Source organism: Labeo rohita, unplaced genomic scaffold (assembly GCF_022985175.1).
Source record: "Labeo rohita strain BAU-BD-2019 unplaced genomic scaffold, IGBB_LRoh.1.0 scaffold_641, whole genome shotgun sequence".
Classification (NCBI taxonomy): domain Eukaryota; kingdom Metazoa; phylum Chordata; class Actinopteri; order Cypriniformes; family Cyprinidae; genus Labeo; species Labeo rohita.
Genome location: NW_026129570.1, coordinates 1 through 5,309, shown reverse-complemented (window position 1 = coordinate 5,309; position 5,309 = coordinate 1). Strand labels below are relative to the sequence as shown.

At 52.6% G+C, this 5,309-nt stretch overlaps 1 pseudogene; it reads left to right on the top strand.

The window, feature by feature from the left end:
* Positions 1-1,127: 1,127 nt before the first annotated feature.
* Positions 1,128-2,432, top strand: LOC127161412 (histone-lysine N-methyltransferase 2D-like; annotated as a pseudogene).
* Positions 2,433-5,309: the final 2,877 nt, after the last annotated feature.

Genomic DNA, 5,309 nt, shown 5'->3' with positions numbered 1-5,309 from the left:
TATAAAATAGTCTACTAAAAATAGAAAATTAAAAAACTATTAAACATCTGATCTCACTCTAACTCTCTCACTCTAACTCTGTGTGTGTGTGTGTGTGTGTTAAGTGTGTGTGTAAGTGTGAGTGTTGACAGTGGGGGAGGGTGGCTGTCAGAGACTGAGAGAGACAGAGTGTATTTAAAGTGCATTATCCTAACTCTTCACAACTTTTTACATATGAAAAACAAGTCATTCTTAAGAAATATGTTTATCATATTTTCAGAGACCACAAAAACATTTCAAATATCACACTTCTAAACTAGCAGATGAAGACTATAATACAAAGGATGAACACAAGATGACCTCATCCATACCCTATGAGGATCGCTATAAACCGGTTGCTGAATTTATCAACCAGGTCCTCACCCTCTGTCATTCCGATTTTTACGTGGATGTGAAAGATTCCAATCTTTCCCCCATTAGAGAACACGTTGCCGCTCCAGCCCACCATCAACCGGCTTCCTCCACATGCCGTCCCAACCGGTCCGCTCCCTCTGGTCTTCCTGCGCTTCCTCCTGTTCATACTCCCTCCTCTCTCATCGTCAGTCCGGAGATCGCGGCCAGCCCTCCAAGGTCATGGCCAACCGTGGTGGCCAGTGTGCTGGACCCCCGCTAATGTCAGCATGGGCAGCGACGATCCGAGTGTCCACCCCTGCTTGCACCATGGAACCCGCGGCGAGCACTCGGACACCGCCCATGGCACGCAAGATGGCTGCCGCCACGCCAGAGTCGGCACGCAAGATGGCTGCCGCCACGCCAGAGTCTGCACGCAAGATGGCTGCCGCCACGCCAGAGTCTGCACGCAAGATGTCTGCCGCCACGCCAGAGTCTGCACGTAAGATGGCTGCCACGCCAGAGTCTCCGGCCAAGATGGCTGCCAAGCCTGAATCCCCGGCCAAGATGGCCTCCGTTCCTGAGTTCCCGGCCAAAATGGTCACCAAGCCTGAATCCCCGGCCAAGATGGCAGCCACGCCAGAGTCTCCGGCCAAGATGGCCGCCAAGCCTGCGCCCCAAGGCCAAGAGGGCCGCCAAGCCTGCGCCCCGGCCAGGATGGCCGCCAAGCCTGAGCCCCCGGCCAAGATGGCCGCCAAGCCTGAGCCCCCGGCCAAGATGGCCGCCAAGCCTGAGCCCCCGGCCAAGATGGCTGCCGCACCCGAGCTCACGGACCCGCCAGAGCGCCCTCAAGCGACCGCTCGTACAGAGCCTGCTCATCCAGTGTCTCCGCTGGAGACGCCCAGCCCTCCAGAGTCTCCGTTGGGGTCGTCCAGCCGTCCAGAGCCCGCTCCTCAAGAGCGCCGTCCAGAGCCCGCTCCTCAAGAGCTCCCTCCAGAGCCCACGTCTCCTTCGGCACTTCCTGAGTCAAACCAAATCACAGCTGTTCCCCACGAGCCAAGCCAAGACACCGCTCCACTTCCTGAGTCAAGTCACGCCACAGCGGGTCTTCACGAGCCTAATACAGAGATCCTGCCATCCGCAGTTGCTCTTCCCCTAATGGCGGTGGCTATTTGGTGTGTGTGGGCGGCACACTGTGCTCCCGAGGTCACGTCGGCTCACAAGTTCGCCACTGAGAGCCCGTCTGGGCCCAAGGCCCCTTCCGCCAGAGAAGCCGCGCCCATGCCCCCAGAGGTGTCAGCCACGGCTGTAGATCCTCCAAGGGAGGCGGCGTCCCTCAACAACCTTTCTGCTTCTCCCCCTATTCAGTCTTCCTCCTCTATCACTGCTTTCCCCAGGTCCCAGGCCAGAACGCGGTTTCCTGCTCCGCTCCAGCTCCCGCCTGGTCTCAGGCCTGCTCCAGAGTTCCTGTCTGGTCTCAAGTCTGCTCCAGAGGTCCCGTCAGGTCTCAAGTCAGCTCCAGAGCTCCTGTCAGTTAGAGAAGCCGTGCCAATGCCTCCTGACGTGGCTGCTTCTGCTGTGGATCCTCCCTCGGAGTCGGCGCTCCCCCACAGACTCTCTGCTTCTCCCTTCCTTCTGTCCACCTTCTCTATCCCTGCTCTCCCCAGGTCCCAGGCCTTGTCGCAGTTGCCCTGGAACCCTCCAGAGTCTGCGCGCCCTCCGGAGTCTGCGCGCCCTCCTGAGTCTGCGCGCCCTCCTGAGTCTGCGCGCCCTCCTGAGTCTGCGCGCCCTCCTGAGTCTGCGCGCCCTCCTGAGTCTGCGCGCCCTCCTGAGTCTGCGCGCCCTCCTGAGTCTGCGCGCCCTCCTGAGTCTGCGCGCCCTCCTGAGTCTGCGCGCCCTCCTGAGTCTGCGCGCCCTCCTGCGCGCCCTCCTGAGTCGGCTCCTCCGTCAGCGCGCCCTCCTGCGCGCCCTCCTGAGTCGGCTCCTCCGTCAGCGCGCCCTCCTGCGCGCCCTCCTGAGTCGGCTCCTCCGTCAGCGCGCCCTCCTGCGCGCCCTCCTGAGTCGGCTCCGCCGTCAGCGCGCCCTCCTGAGTCGGCTCCTCCGTCAGCGCGCCCTCCTGAGTCGGCTCCTCCGTCAGCGCGCCCTCCTGAGTCGGCTCCTCCGTCAGCGCGCCCTCCTGAGTCGGCTCCTCCGTCAGCGCGCCCTCCTGAGTCGGCTCCTCCGTCAGCGCGCCCTCCTGAGTCGGCTCCTCCGTCAGCGCGCCCTCCTGCGCGCCCTCCTGAGTCGGCTCCTCCTTTAGCTCGCCCTCCTGAGTCAGCACCTCATCCAGCGCTGCCTATAAATTCCCCCAAGAAAATTTTGGGGGGGGGCTACTCCCCTGTTCAGCCTTGGCCTCCTGAACTGTTTACCCGGCCATGGCTTCCCGAACCTCCGGACCCGCCATGGCCACAAGGACTGTGTGCTCGGCCATGGCTCTCTGAATCCCCAGACCCGCCATGGCCAAATGAACTGTGTGCTCGGCCATGGCTCCCGGAACTCCCAGACCCGCCATGGCCGCCTGGACTATACCCTTGGCCATGGCTCCCGGAACTCCCAGACCCACCATGGCCGCCTGGACTATACCCTTGGCCATGGCTCCCTGAACTCCCAGACCCGCCATGGTCCCTGGACCCACCCTGGAGGCACCACCCTGCTTCCCCGTGTCCGCCTGGCACAGCCTCCAGGGCGCCCACCCTCCCACCCATTTGTGTATAGTTACGGCGCGAGTCGCGCCTTAGGGAGGGGGGGGGTATGTCAGGATTGTGTTCTGTTTTGTCTTGTTTTTCCTAGTGTTTTTCCCTCCTGTTTCTAGTGTTTTTTGCTTTCTTCCATTTGTTCCCCCTTTTGCTTTTTGAGATTTGGTTTAGTCCGTGTTTCCCCCCTTAGGTTTTGTTTCTTTTGGTTTAGTCTTGCCTATATTTGTACTTCCCCTCGTTATCTCGTTTGTGACCATTCCCCAGTTTCTGTGTATATAAGGTTTGTTTGTTCCACACGGTCTTGTCGGTGATTAGATTGTCTTCAGTTTGTTTTGCTCGTCGTTGGTTGCTGGTTCCCGTTGTTTCCCTGAGTCTGTTCCTTTGGATTGTTTATTAAAAGTGCATTGTTTGGATCTCCGCTCTCCTGCGTATCTGTTCCCGCACACGACGTCAAGCGTGACACATAGGATAAGGAATCTATTTCAGCTCATTCTCAGTCTATCAGAATGATGTAAAAGCATTTTGGGTAACACTTTCTATAAAGCCCCTTTTTATAATATATTATAATGGTATTCATAAGGGATTATAATGAATGCATAATGCATTATAAAAACCTTATAATATGTTATATCATCTCATGAATAATCATAAGAACAATTATAATACATTAAAATACTTGAGTATTTGAGGTTATAAGTTTTAAGATTATGATTTTTTATAACACAAAATGGACAACATATCAAATCTACTTAATTTATAACGGACTATATCATATTACATTTATTTTTTACATTATATATTATGTTTTATTTTGATGGTCCCCCTAGTCTATTGACAATAAGCAATTGTCCAACTACATGTGAACTAACACTCCTTAGAGTATTATAAATATGGGCTTCATAGAAAGTGTTGCCGCAGTTTGCTTTTAACCCTTTCATTGCTGTAACCCTTCAATCCAAACTGCCACAGGATTACTGTCAATGCATGTGCCCACTGGGCACCATTTTCCTGATGCTACCGGCATGGCGATTGCACTGGCGGCGAGGGCCCGTCATCGCTGCTTGCAGCTATATTTATTCTTCTTCTTCTTCTTCTTATTTTTTTTTCAAGGTTTTGGGGGGTTTTGGGGCCCTTAACATGCTCAAAAACTCTTGAAAATTGGCACACACCTTGGAATCTGCGGCCATTAGGGCCGGGCAGAGACTGGTACACGGGCGTGGCAAGGGGACTCTACAGCGCCCCCTGGAATTTGGAGGGTCATATAGCACACATACTTGCACTTACACATATGAAACTCGGTACACATATAGAACTCATCAAGTTGAACAACTTTCACACTCTATGTCATTAGCTAATCCCAACAGGAAGTTGGTTATTCTGGGTTTTGTCAAAAACGCATGCTCTGGAATTTGATATACTAGTCCTAGGTTTTTTACCCAATTGCCACCAAACTCGGTCAACCTGATCTCAAGACATTGGGGATGAAAAATTGTGAGGGGATTTTTGATATCTCGAACGGTTTGGCCGTGGCGAGGCGTTGAAATTATGGCGAGAAATGAGAAACAGGAAATGGCTAATAACTACTGCACACATTGTCTGATTCGGATGAAACTTCAGAGGTTTGTTTGTTGTATGATGCCGATCACATAGATGTGACTATTAGGAGTCAAAGTTATAGCGCCACCAACTGGCAACAGGAAGTGTGTCTCTTTTAAAAATGCTTTGATATCACATGGTTATTTTTACCCGATTTGCTTCAAACTTCATCAGAATAATGTCAAAACACGGCCGATCAGAATCTGTAAAGGGGTCATTGATACATTAAATGCTGTTGCCATGGCAACGTGTCAAACTTTAACATTTGTTTCCTGTGTTTTTGGGGCACTTAATAAGCTTAGATTGTCATGAAACTCAACACACACATCAGTATTAATGATAGTTAGACACTGGCAAAGGCTCATAAATGGGCGTGGAGGAGGCGCTCTATAGCGCCACCTTTTGTCAAAAGTGGGGGGTTAGTTTGAGCTACAGACACCAAACTCGGTATGTATATTGTTCTCATCAAGCCGGACAACTTTCTAATTTACATCCATTAGCTGCGACCAACAGGAAGTCTGCTATTTTGATTTGAATGTGGATTTTTGGAAAAATTTAGCTGTGAATGAATGAATACTACTCCTACAAAAAACAATGAATTTACACCAA